Source organism: Bufo bufo, chromosome 6, assembly GCF_905171765.1.
Source record: "Bufo bufo chromosome 6, aBufBuf1.1, whole genome shotgun sequence".
In the NCBI taxonomy this organism is placed as follows: Eukaryota; Metazoa; Chordata; class Amphibia; order Anura; family Bufonidae; genus Bufo; species Bufo bufo.
Window position 1 is genome coordinate 301,538,020 of NC_053394.1, and position 14,193 is coordinate 301,552,212.

The following is a 14,193-nucleotide window of genomic DNA, read 5'->3' on the forward strand; positions in this document are numbered from 1 at the left end:
GTCTCCGCAATCATTACATGTATGCCCAGCATTAGGAGTTTCTGCTATTCTCCTTATATTGAGCATACGGGTAATGAGATTTTTTTTTTCCGTTCAGCCTCTGGGCTGAAAGAAAAAAATGAACGGCACAGATTTCTTCATTCGCATCGATCAATGTGGATGAAAAAATCTCTGCCAAAAAAAGAAAAAGGAGGGGAAAGGCGTCTGCCAGGACAAAGGAGCTCCGCCCAACATCCATACCCACTTAGCTCGTATGCCCTGGCAAACCAGATTTCTCCATTCACATCAATCGATGTGGATGAATAAATCATTGCCGGGATTTTTTTTTTTTTATATATATACAAAGTGTTTGCCAAAGTATATGAACACCGCCACCTCCTCAGCTCATATGCCTCGGTAAACGTATCTTTTACTGCAGAGGAGAAATCTCGTCTTGCAGCGCCGCATACACCGACTTCTGTCAGAATGCACATCAGTGCTGCAGCTAGTCGATCGGTTGGTCCACCTGGAAGGTAAAAAAAAACAAAACAAAAAAGAAAAAACCAGGCTGCAACGCAATAAATTTATTAACTTTAGAACAGAACATATTAACTTTTTTTTAACTTTTTTACTTACCGGTAATTTTTTTTTTGTTTAGTTTTTTTTACCTTTATAGAACAAACCTCTCCTTCCCCATGGGACAATGTGCAAAGCGCAAATCGCCCAAAGATGTGGCGAAGTACGTTATGCACTTTATCCCAGGTGAAAGGAGAGGTTTGCAGCAGCTGTGAGTAAAAGGGCCCTAATAGCCCTGTGTGCCTGTCCTGTGAGATGCAATCCCTATGCTAGGTGTACCTGTGTGTGGTACTTCCGGAAACACTCTCCTAAGCATAGGGCAGGGTGGTCAGGACAGTCAGGACAGAAATAGCGGGTGTCACGCCTTATTCCACTCCTGCTACAGACACGACATTTTTTTCGGGGTGGCGGTTGGGTTGAGGTACCAGCAACGACACTGGGGAAATGTCGCTCGTGTAGACGGCTAACTACACTGGTGGATGGGGCCACGGAACCTTCTGGATACAGGAGGTTCTCGATGATCTCTTCCTGGAATTTGAGGAAGGATCGTGTTCTCCCAGCCTTACTGTAGAGAACAAAACTATTATACAGAGCCAATTGAATTAAATATACAGACACCTTCTTATACCAGCATCTGGTGCGTCGGGAAACTAAATATGGAGCCAACATCTGGTCATTGAAGTCCACCCCTCCCATGAGCGCATTATAGTCGTGGACTGAGAGGGGCTTTTCAATGACACGGGTTGCCCTTTCAATTTGGATTGTCGTGTCTGCGTGAATGGATGAGAGCATGTCAACGTCACGCTTGTCTCTCCATTTCACCGCGAGCAGTACTTCATTACACAAGGCAGACCTCTCCCCCCTTGCAAGACGGGTGGTAACGAGCCGTTGGGGGAAGCCCACGCGACTAGTTCGCGCGGTGCCACAGGCGCAAATCTGTTCTAGAAACAAATGCCTAAAGAGGGCCACACTTGTGTAAAAATTGTCTACATAAAGATGGTACCCCTTGCCGAATAAGGGTGACACCAAGTCCCAGACTGTCTTCCCACTGGTCCCCAGGTAGTCAGGGCAACCGACCGGCTCCAGGGTCTGATCTTTTCCCTCATAGATCCGAAATTTGTGTGTATAGCCTGTGGCCCTTTCACAGAGCTTATACAATTTGACCCCATACGCTTGCTTGGGATGTATTGTTTGAAGCCAAGGCGCCCGGTAAAATGTATTAGGGACTCGTCTACGCAGATGTTTTGCTCAGGGGTATACAAATCTGCAAATTTCTGGTTGAAATGGTCTATGAGGGGCCGAATTTTGTGGAGCCGGTCAAAAGCTGGGTGGCCTCTGGGACGGGAGGTGGTGTTGTCGCTAAAATGCAGAAAACGCAGGATGGTCTCAAATCGTGTCCTGGACATAGCAGCAGAGAACATGGGCATGTGATGAATTGGGTTCGTGGACCAATATGACCGCAATTCATGCTTTTTAGTTAGACCCATGTTGAGGAGAAGGCCCAGAAAAATTTTAAGTTCGGAAACTTGGACTGGTTTCCACCGGAAAGGCTGGGCATAATAGCTTCCCGGGTTTGCGGTTATAAATTGTGTGGCATACCGGTTTGTCTCTGCCACGACTAAGTCCAAGAGCTCCGCAGTCAAGAACAGCTCAAAAAATCCCAGGGCCGAACCGATCTGAGCTGTCTCAACCCGAACTCCAGACTGGGCGGTGAAAGGGGGAACTACTGGTGCGGCTGAAGTTGGTGACTGCCAATCAGGGTTTGCCAGCACCTCAGGGATTCTAGGGGCTCTACGGGCCTGTCTGTGCGGTGGCTGCGACGGGGTAACTACTGCACGTGCCACCGTACCAGCTTCAACTGCCCTTCTGGTGCTCGCTACTTCACCATGTTGTACGGCAGTGCTGGTACTAGGTCCAGGAAGGGCTGCGCTGCTGGTGTATGCCTCACCACGTGATCCGGCAGCGACTCTGCTGCTCTTGAAGCGGATCCTGCGCAACCTGTGGTCTAGCGACACGGGGCCGGGTACGCCTGTTTCTATCAGGGACCTCCACCTCCTCGTCCGAACTTTGGGTCAGAGAGCCACTGCTTTCTACAGGTTCATATTCTGACCTGCTAGATTCGTCAGATGAGGGTTCCCATTCCTCATCCGACTGGGTCAGAATCCTGTAGGCCTCTTCAGAAGAATACCCCCTGTTTGACATTTTGGACTACTAAATTTAGGGGTATTCCCTGAGACTACCCAAGAAAAAAAGCAAGCCTGTCTTACAAAGGGGAGGCTAGCGAAGTACCGGAGGCCGCTGCGGTTGATAAAAAATATCAAAACTGATTTTTTTATCGCCGCAGTGCATGTAAAGTGAATGTGCAGTGATCAAAAAAAATAAAAATTTTGTCACTGCGGAGGGGCGGGCGTGGGTGAACGCACGTGTGGGCGACCGATCAGGCCTGATCGGGCAAACGCTGCGTTTTGGGTGGAGGGCGAGCTAAGGTGACACTAATACAATTATAGATCTGATCACTTACAGATACTATAAAAGTACAAATGCTGATTAGCGATACGCTAATCAGCGAATAAAAGTGACTGCGGTGCGGTGGGCTGGGCGCTAACTGACGCTAACTACCTAACCAAGGGGCCTAAACTAATCCTAAAACCTAACAGCCAATACTAGTGGAAAAAAAAAAGTGACAGTTTACGCTGATCACTTTTTGTCTTTCACTAAGTGATTGACAGGGGGCGATCAAGGGGTTAATTTGGATGATGGGGGGTGATGGAAGGTGATCTGGGGCTAAGGACAGTGTTTGGTGGGTACTCACAGTGAAGTCTGCTCCTCTGCTGGATCCAACCGACGAAAAGGACCAGCAGAGGAGCAGAGAAGCCATATAACAGATCATAATTACTAATATGATCTGTTATATGGCTTGTGATTCGATTTTTTAAAAATCAGCAACCTGCCAGCGACGATCATTGGCTGGCAGGTTGCTGATGCAATTCTCCTCGAACTTTTGCCGGCCCGCCATGCGCATGCGCGGGCCGGCTGTGACCGAAATCTCGCGTCTCGCCGGCAGAATGAAACAACCACCTCCAGGACGCGTCGCTGCGTTCGGCGGTCCAGAGGTGGTTAATATACCTGCTTCCACAAAATACTGATTGAGGTGTGCGATATACCTGCTTCCAAAAAATATTGATTATGGGGTTCTATATACCTGCTTCAACTAAATACAGATTGAGGGGTGCGATATACCAGCTTCCACAAAATACTGATTAAGGCTTTTTTATATACCTGCTTCCACAAAATACTTATTGAGGGGTGCGATATACCTGCTTCAACAAAATACAGTTTAAGGAGATTGATATACCTGCTTCCACCAAATATTGATTGAGGCCTGCAATACACCTGCTTCCACAAAATACTGATTAAGGGGATTAATATACATGCTTCCACCCAATATTGATTGAGGCCTGCAATACACCTGCTTCCACAAAATACTGATTAAGGGGTTTGATATACCAGCTTCCACCAAATACTGATTGAGGTCTGCGATACACCTGCTTCCACAAAATACTGATTGAGGGGTGCGATATACCTGCTTCCACCAAATATTGATTGAGGTCTGTGATACACCTGCTTCCACAAAATACTGATTAAAGGGATTAATATACCTGCTTCTACCAAATATTGATTGAGGCCTGCGATACACCTGCTTTCACAAAATACTGATTAAGGGGTTTGATATACCAGCTTCCACCAAATACTGATTGAGGCCTGCAATATACCTGCTTACACAAATACTGCTCTTCTCTAGGGACTTTGGCACAGGGTCATTTTGAAAATGACAGGCAGAGGAAGAGGCAGGTCGTTCCGCAGGGGAGGTAGGGGTCGGGAAGGTACACCAGGCGGAGCCTAAGTGGGAAGTTGGAGAAGGTGCGTGCGATTACGTCAAAGAATGCACCAGAGTTGGTTGAGTGGCCCACTCAGCCCTTCCGCTTCTGCACCCTCCTCATCCTCTGTATCTGCATCCTCCTCACTCTCTGCTGTGTGCACCCCCAAATACACCAAAACCACCATAGCCCCTCCACTTGAGTCAGAGGAATTATTTTCCCATCTATTCCCAGACCTTACCGATGCAAAGCCATTTTTTGCATCGGATGAGGAAGTGGAGGTAGCAATGGCTGCCACCCAGCGGTCTGACGACAGTAACCAGATCAGCCCAAGGAGGGTGGTCCCTGCTGTTGCTGCCTACTCCTAGATCTCTAATGTCAGTGGTGGTGAAGGTGACGATGATGACGTGTCGATGGACGTCACGTGGGAGCCCACAAGTGAGGAAGAGGAGGGGAGTTCAGAGGGAGAGACGGAGCAGCAGATAGGGAGGAGAAGCAGGCAGAACTCGCAGAGCACAGAAGGCAAAAATCAGACTACAAATGTATCTGGAGCGAGCTATCCACCATGCACGGTCACATCTGGCGCTCCTAGGACGCCGGCACATGGCTCTTCAGTGTGGGCTTTTTTTTAACGTGTCAGCTGCTGACAATAATGCTGCCATTTGCAGCCTGTGCTGTCAACGCATAAGTCGCGGTAAGCCCAACACTCATCTAGAGACGACCGCCTTAAGAATGGCACCTGGCCTCCCATCACCGAGCCCAGTGGGAGCAACGCCGTCAGAACCCACCAAGCCACACTCCCTGCACTCCACGTCCGGCCTCTTCTTCTTCTCCACCCATTTGTCCTCCACTCCACCTTCCACCGTGCCGTCGTTGCGTTCATCTGGTAGAAGGCAGGCTTCCGTGGCCCAAATGTTCGAGCATAAAAAGTTGATGACGCCGGATAACCCTCTTGCCCAACGGCTGACCGCTGGCTTGTCTGAACTGCTAGCCCTCCAACTACTGTTATATAAACTGGAGGACTCGGAGGCCTTTAGAAAATTTGTGGCCATTGGCACACCGCAATGAACACTCCCCAGAAGGAAATATTTCTCCCAGAAAGGAATCCCAGAGCTATATGGCCACGTTCAGCGGCAAGTGAATATATCTCTGGCACACAGTGTCGGTGCCAAGATATATCTGACCACAGACACGTGGTCTAGCAAACACAGGCAGGGAAGGTACATAACTTTTACTGCCCACTGGGTGAACCTTCTGATGGCCGTCAAGCATGTAACCCGTGGTACCCGTGTGGATTTGGTTTTACCGCTACGGATTGCATGCAGGCCTGTCTCTTCTTCGCCTCCTCCTAATCCATCCTCCGTCTCCTTCTCGGCTGACTCCTCCTTTTCCACTGCACCAGCCAAGCTCCCCAGAACCTATTCGACGTGCCAGGTGAAACGTTGCCATGCTGTGCTGCGGCTCTTGTGCCTGGAAGCCAAGAGCCACACCGGTCCTGCACTGCTTTCAGCTCTGCGGTCACAGACCGATCAGTGACTAATCCCGCTCAATTTGACAGTTGGTAAAGTGGTGTGCGACAACGGTGCCAATCTGCTGAGCGTGCTGAAACAGGGCAAAATGACACACGTGCCGTGCATGGCATATGTCCTGAACTTAGTCGTGCAGCAGTTCGTTGCCAAATACCCCGGGTCCAGGACATCTTGCGGCAGGCCAGGAAAATCTCTGGCCATTTTAGAAGATCTTATACGGCTATGCCTCGCCTTGCTGATGTGCAGGGGCGACACCACCTGCCCGTCAGACGTCTGATTTGTGACAGCCCAACGCGCTGGAATTCCACCTTGTATATGCTTGATAGGATGCTCCAGCAGCAACGTGCCGTTAACTAATACCTGTACGAACTCTTCAGCAGGACAGGTTCTGGGGAGCTTGGTTTCTTTTCACCGCGCCAATGGCTGCTCATTCGTGACGCATGCAGACTTCAGCGGCCATTTGATGAGATCACCAAACTGTTCAGTCGCAGCCAGGGCACCATCAGTGACATCGTACCTTACACCTTCTTTCTGGAGCGTGCATTGCGTAGAGTCATTGATCAAGCCCTCGAGGAACAGGAGGTAGAAGATGAGGAAGTCGCAATGCTGAATAAATTCCCAGGAGGGACTACTCCACCTGAGACAAGTCAGCAGGAGTCTGAAGAGGAGTCAGAGGAGGATGGTGGCTGGGGGGAGGAGGAGCAAGAAGGCTTTGTGGAGGAATTTGAACTTTTCGGGGATCCCTGGCGTTGTTCGTTGCTAGGGGGAGGAGACCAAGGACGACATTCTCCTGGGCGATGAGCAGGAGCAAGGGCGATGAGAAGGAGCAAGGGTGCTCCACCGCTTCCAATTTAGTGCAAATGGGGGCCTTCATGCTCCAGTGTTTGAAGAGGGACCCCCGTATAAAAAGCATAAAGGTCAAGGACCAGTACTGGGTGGCAACATACTTAGACCCCCCGGTACAAACACAAAATGGCGGACATGTTACCAGCATCACAGAGGGCTGTCAGAATGTAGCATTTCCAGGCATTGCTGCAAGAGATGCTGCATTCTGCTGTTGCGGGCGGTGGCAGAGGAATTTTCACCCATAGCGAAACAGGTGCAGGTACCAACCCTACCACGCCTGAAAAAAGAGGGCGGTTTGAAGATGTGTTGGTCACTTCGGATATGAGATCATTCTTTCAGCCCACCCATCGACAGCCGCCCTCCAGATAAAGTCTCAGGGAACGCCTAGACCAACAGGTGTTTGACTACATCGGGTTAACTGCCGATGTGGACGCTCTTAGAAGCGAGGAACCCCTGGACTACTGTGTGTGCAGGCTTGACCTGTGGCCAGAGCTGGCACAATTTGCTAAGGAACTCTTGGCTTGCCCCTCATCGAGTGTCCTGTCCGAAAGGACGTTCAGCGCAGCAGGGGGGATCTTGACCGATAAGCGCACTCGCCTAGCTCACGACAGTGTGGACTATCTCACATTTCTAAAAATTAATGAGGCATGGATCTCAACTGAATTTCCTCATGCCAGCCCACACATATCCGCCACCACACAGAACATAGAATGGTCCTTGTCTTATGTATATACAGCGGCATAAAAGCCCTTTTATGTCAGGTGAATGCCTCATTTTTGAAGCCTGTACTGGACTACAGTAAAATTGTTATCCAGTGACCGCCTAATGTACTTCCAGCCACATAATCACTTGTTCTTTTCTGTCCGGTGAATGCCTAATTTTTGGGGCCTGTACTCCACTGGCCTACAGTAAAATTGTTATTCAGTGACTGCCTAATGTAACTCTAGCCACATAATCATTTGTTCTTTTCTGTCAGGTCAATGCCTAATTTTTGCGACCTGTACTGGCCTACAGTAAAATTGTTATCCAGTGACCGTCTAATATACCTTGTGACGGACTGAACCGTCACTGGGGCTGCTGGAGAGAACTGAGGGCTAGCCTCCTTCCTACAGACTATGGACCAAAGAACTATGGAGATCCCCCTGCCTCCCCTCAGTCTCTTGGGGTTACAAGGAACTATTAACCCTTATTTATGTGTGGAGTATTATAGGCCATGTTATGTTTTATTAGTTTGGTAGAGGAATCTACCGACCTCTGACCCCCGCTTCCCGAGGACTCCAAGCACTCCACTTGACACCGTAAGCACTGCCGACCCCACGAACCGCCGCAACTTGGTCTAGTCGTCTTCTACCTAACCTGGACCTACAACAAGGTTTCCAGGTTCCAGTGGGTGACCCTCTCTTCCTTCAGAGAGCGATGCAGGAACAATCTCTTACAAGAGCTAGGGATTATACTCTGGAGAGTATGATTAACGCAATCCCCAGAGTGCAGTTCTCCAATCCCCAAAACATGAGCCCAGACTTCATAAATGGTAGAACAGGACACTTTAATGGGGCAACATGTCAGCCTTTTATGCAGGTCTTCCAGCAAGGGACACTCCCATGGGAGACCTTGTTAAAGACTGAGACCGTTTCTTACATAAACCAATCACATGCAGTTACAGGCAGAAAACACACACATGTGATACAATTAATCAACACAATGGGATAACGTGATCACTCACAGGCAGAAAAGACCCACCTGTGATACAATTAACCAACACAATGGGATAACTTAATCATTAACAGGCAGAAGCTACGCACTTTTCCCTTTGTAGAATAATGAGCCGGGGGAGGGGGGGGGGGAATCGGTGGTCGGTAGATTCCTCTACTAATAAAACATGACATGGCCTACAATACTCCACACATAAATCAGGGTTAATAGTTCCTTGTAACCCCAAGAGACTTGAGGGGGGGCCTCTCCAGCAGCCCCAATGACGGTTCAGTCCGTCACATATCTCCAGCCACATAATCACTTGTTCTTTTCTGTCAGGTGAATGCCCTCAGGCCTCTCCAGCAGCCCCAGTGACAGTTCAGTCCGTCACATACCTCCAGCCACAAAATCACTTGTTCTTTTCTGTCAGGTGAATGCCTAATTTTTGGGGCCTGTACTCCACTGGCCTACAGTAAAATTGTTATTCAGTTACTGCCTAATGTACCTCCAGCCACATAATCAATTGTACTTTTCTGTCAGGTGAATTCCTACTTTTTGGGGCCTGTACTCCACTGGCCTACAGTAAAATTGTTATTCAGTGACCGCCTAATGTACCTTCAGCCACATAATCACTTGTTCTTTTCGGTCAGTTTGAATGCCTAAATTTTGGGGCCTGTACTGGCCTACAGTAAAATTGTTATCCAGTGACCTCCAGCCACATAATCACTTGTGAGAAATCCAGCACCAGCGCCGTTCAACAGATTCGCCGCGCCTGCACACTTCTTTCCCCATTTTAGGCAGAGGCACAAGGCCGGCTAGATCGGGATGTACGGGCCGGCACATGCGCATTAAACGCTCTCATGCCTCTGCCCATAATGGGGAATGAAGTGCGCAGGCGCAGCAAATCTGTTGAACGGTGCTGGCGCTGGATTTCTCACTAAGAGGAGGACGTAATCAGAAGAACCTAGGGCGGGACAGAAGGGTGAAAGGGGAGGGGTTTCGTATGAAAAGCGCCGAGGGGCCTGGGCAACGGCCGAATGAACGCCGCCCCTGGGCACCTTCAGAAGCTAATTAACATTGAATAAAAGTGTTTTTCTGAGAAAATCGGCGATGGACAGCAATATGGAAGGTAGCATTCTAATATGGGAAATGTAATGGAGATCCTGATGCTAGTGTTCTATAATGGTGATTTTAGGTGAAAGACTCCCTTTAATCAGTATTTTGTGGAAGCAGGTATATCAAACCCCTTATTCATTATTTTGTTGAAGCAGGTATATCACACCTCTCCATCAGAATTTTGTGGAAGCAGGTATATCGCACCCCTCAATCAGTATTTTGTGAAAGTAGGTATATCGCACCCCTCAATGTGAATTTGGTGTAAACAGGTATATAAAAACCCCTTAATCAATATTTTGTGGAAGCAGGTATATAGAAGCTCTTAATCATGATTTGGTGGAAGCAGGTATATCGCACCCCTCAATCAGTATTTTGTGGAAGCAGGTATATCGTAGGCCTCAATCAATATTTGGTGGAAGCAGGTATATTGCTATGTTAGAAAGTATATTATAAGTATAGCAGACCCCTCAGTATATCACACCTATCCATAGCACACCTATACCAGTCCTTAACCCCTTAAGGACTCGGCCCTATTTCACCTTCTGGACTTGGCCATTTTTTGCAAATCTGACCAGTGTCACTTTAAGTGCTGATGACTTTAAAACGCTTTGACTTATCCAGGCCATTCTGAGATTGTTTTTTCGTCACATATTGTACTTCATGACACTGGTAAAATGAAGTAAAAAAAATTCATTTTTATTTATAAAAAAATACCAAATTTACCAAAAATTTGTAAAAAATTGCAAATTTCCAAGTTTCAATTTCTCTACTTCTATAATACATAGTAAGACCTCCAAAAATAGTTGTTACTTTACATTCCCCATATGTCTACTTCATGTTTGGATCATTTTGGGAATGATATTTTATTTTTTGGGGATGTTACAAGGCTTAGAAGTTTATAAGCAAATCTTGAAAACCCAATTTTTAAGGACCAGTTCAGTTCTGAAGTCACTTTGCGAGGCTTACATAATAGAAACCACCCAAAAATGACCCCATTCCATAAACTACACCCCTCAAGGTATTCAAAACTGATTTTACAAACTTTGTTAACCCTTTAGGTGTTCCACAAGAATTAATGGAAAATAGAGATACAATTTCAAAATTTCCCTTTTTTGGCCAATTTTCCATTTTAATATTTTTTTTCCAGTTACAAAGCAAGGGTTAACAGCCAAACCAAACTCAATATTTATGGCCCTGATTCTGTAGTTTACATAAACACCCCATATGTGGTTGTAAACTACTGTACGGGCACACGGCAGGGCACAGAAGGAAAGGAATGCCATACGGTTTTTGGAAGGCAGATTTTGCTAAACTGTTTTTTTTGCCAGCATGTCTCATTTGAAGCCCCCCTGATGCATCCATAGAGTAGAAACTCCATAAAAGTGAGCCCATCTAAGAAACTACACCCCTCAAGGTATTCAAAACAGATTTTGTTAACCCTTTAGGTGTTCCACAAGAGTTATTGGCAAATGCAGATGAAATTTCTGAATTTAAATTTTTGGGCAAATATTCTATTTTAATCCATTTTTCCCAGTAACAAAGCAAGGGTTAACAGCCAAACCAAACTCAATATTTATGGCCCTGATTCTGTAGTTTAAAGAAATACCCCATATGTGGTCGTAAACAGCTGTACTGGCACACGGCAGGGCGCAAAAGGAAAGGAATGCCACACGGTTTTTGGAAGGCAGATTTTGCTGGACTGGTTTTTTTGACACCATGTCCCATTTGAAGCCCCCCTGATGCACCCCTAGAGTAGAAACTCCAAAAAAGTGGCCCCATTTTAGAAACTACGGGATATGGTGGCAGTATTGTTGGTACTAGTTTAGGGTACATATGATTTTTGGTTGCTCTATATTACACTTTTTGTGAGGCAATACAATACACAATAACAGCTTTTTTAAAACAAAAAAAATGATGTTTTAGTGTCTCCATATTCTGAGCCATAGTTTTTTTATTTTTTGGGGCGATTGTCTCAGGTAGGGGCTCATTTATTGCGGGATGAGGTGACTGTTAGAGTGGAACTATTTTGGTGGGCAAACGCCTTTTTGATCGCTTGCTGTTGTACTTTTTGTGATGTAAGGTGACAAAAAAAATGGTTTATTTAGCACAGTTTTTATTTTTTATTTTTTACAGTGTTCATCTGAGGAGTTAGGTCATGTGATATGTTTATAGAGCCGGTCGATACGAATACCTAATATGTACATGTTTTTTTCCCCCCTATTTATCTTCTTTTTTTTTTTACTTTATTTGGGGAAAATTACGTTTTTGTTTATTTTTACTTGAAACTTTTAATTTTTTGGGGGGAAAACTTTATTTTTTCAACTTTTCTTTTCACTTTATTTTTTGTCCCACTTTGGGACTTGAACTTTTGGGGGTCTAATCCTTTACAATGCATTCCAATACTTCTGTATTGGAATGCATTGGCTGTATGAGTAAGAGCTTCCGGCCTGTGAGATCCAGGGGGCTGGTTCTCACAGGCTCATCACCGGAATGCAGCGCAGATGCCTCAGGAAGGCATCGTGCTGCCTTCCATACCATCGGGTCCCCCCCACAGCCCCATGGTGACCCGATGGCACCACCGCCGCCGCATAAGGTAAAAGCCGCAAACCGCAGGTCTGAATTGACCTGCGGTTTGCGGCGATCGCCGACACGGGGGGTCACGGGATCCCCCCGCGCATTTAGCCGAGGTGCCTGCTCAATGATTTGAGCAGGCACCATGTTCCGATCACCGCCCGCCGGGCGGCGGTGATAGGAACAACACATGACGTACCGGTACGTAATGGGTCCTTAAGGACCCGGGAACCATGCCGCACCGATACGTCATGGGTCCCTAAGGGGTTAAAAGGACTTTTGTGGGCCTATTAGCTAGCGTTTGGTGTCCCTAGCAGTCTGTCCCTGCTCCACAAAGCAACCTCTCCCTACATTGGCAAAACACAGAATGTAAAATGGCTGCCAGATCGGATTCTGTTATAGGGTGGGGGTGTGTCCATGTGCTGAAACATCTCAATTGGTTGTCCTGTCCTACCTGATGGATGTGTCATGGGTCAAAGTTCAGCGCAATGCCAAAGAATATTGGATGTGTCATGGGTCAAAGTTCAGCGCAATGCCAACAATATGTTGGACAAATCGCGAACGCGCAAAGTTCGTCGCGAAATGACCGCCGGGCAAACCGCAAGGCCATCTCTACTCCCGTGGCCTAAAATTACATTTTTCTAGGCTCCAGCAGGGCACATTTTTGAGAGTTTCCCTTTAAATACATAATTTTTGGGGGAATTTTTGCCATTGATCCCCCTCTGGTATGTCACTGTCCATGTTGTGGGACTATTTGTTCACTTCTAGTAAGTATTTGGTGGCAACAAATATGACCTGAAGGTTTTTCAGGTTCGCCTGCCATTAAAGTCAATGGGGTCAGCCGCGAACGCGCTGTTCGAGGAAAATTTGATCACGAATGCGCATTTGCGAATCCTCCCGGCCGATGTTCGTCCATCACTATTCATTAGTTATACTGAAGGACTCTCTAATGATTAATTAAAATAGGAAATAATTTACTTTCAATATAACATCACTAATAGTGAAAATGATCTTTTTAAGTGATAATTATACGTATTATTCTACATAAACTTATATCATCCAAATATACAGTACATAAACAGCATAAATAGTGTGCTGACTGAATCCTGTCTGAATGATTATCCATGTCAATGCAATAATTTGCCTTAAATATTTCTATGAAAGAGTTTAAAAAAATTGCCTAGCTATATGTGCAAAACAACATTGTGGGACAAAACATTTACAGTACACAGTCGAGTCACATTATTATGACCATCAGCTAATATCCTGAGTACCACCGTGTGTCAGCTGGGATTGACTCAATACGTCCTGGTAGGTTGTCATAGGTATCTTGAGCCATGCTGACTGCAGTACATCCAACAGGTGCTGGAGAGTGCTTGGGGAGGATCCATAGAGCAAATAAGATGATTGAGGTGGTCCCACAGATGCTCAACAGGGTTCAAGTCTGGGCAAGGGTAGTACTTGGAAGTCTTGGTCATGCTTTTCCAACCAGTGTCTGACATTTCTAGCCATGACATGCCGCATCATCTTGCTCGAGGATCCCATCCGCCCCAGGGAAGACAATCAACGCGTATGGGTGTACTTGATCTGCAAGGATTGACTGTTTATACGATACGGTTGTATATGTCAAGAAATTAGTCATACCTTTTCCAAGCGTATACTTGTCTCCTTTTGACAGACGTGCGAATTTCTAGAACAATCTTTATCCCACCCAACAGAAAATGGGTAGACTGTTGACAAAATAGCAAGGTTGTATAAGAATAGTACTGTATCAAAATATGAGAAATAACAGAATGCAGGTACTTAAAACTGGCTCAACTCCCACAATAAATTCTATTAGTGCTTCTTGTAGACAAGTAGCTCAAGAATTTCATTTTAATTTCTAGTAGTATAGCCCTGCACTGAAGCTTATAGGCGGGGGTGCCAAGACTTGAACCCCACTGATTTAACCCCTTCCTGTATATGGGCATAACTGTACATCCAGACTGAATGATAGTTTCTGCTAT

At 46.4% G+C, this 14,193-nt stretch overlaps 1 protein-coding gene across 1 annotated transcript in view; it reads right to left on the reverse strand.

The window, feature by feature from the left end:
* The window catches only part of ZPBP2 (zona pellucida binding protein 2), a 92,125-nt gene extending 78,217 nt beyond the window's left edge, over positions 1 to 13,908 (reverse strand). The window contains exon 1 of the mRNA XM_040437935.1: positions 13,832 to 13,908. The gene's annotated coding sequence lies outside the window, so the exon portion shown is untranslated. The remainder of the gene's footprint in view (positions 1 to 13,831) is intronic.
* Between the last annotated feature and the right edge of the window lie 285 nt (positions 13,909 to 14,193).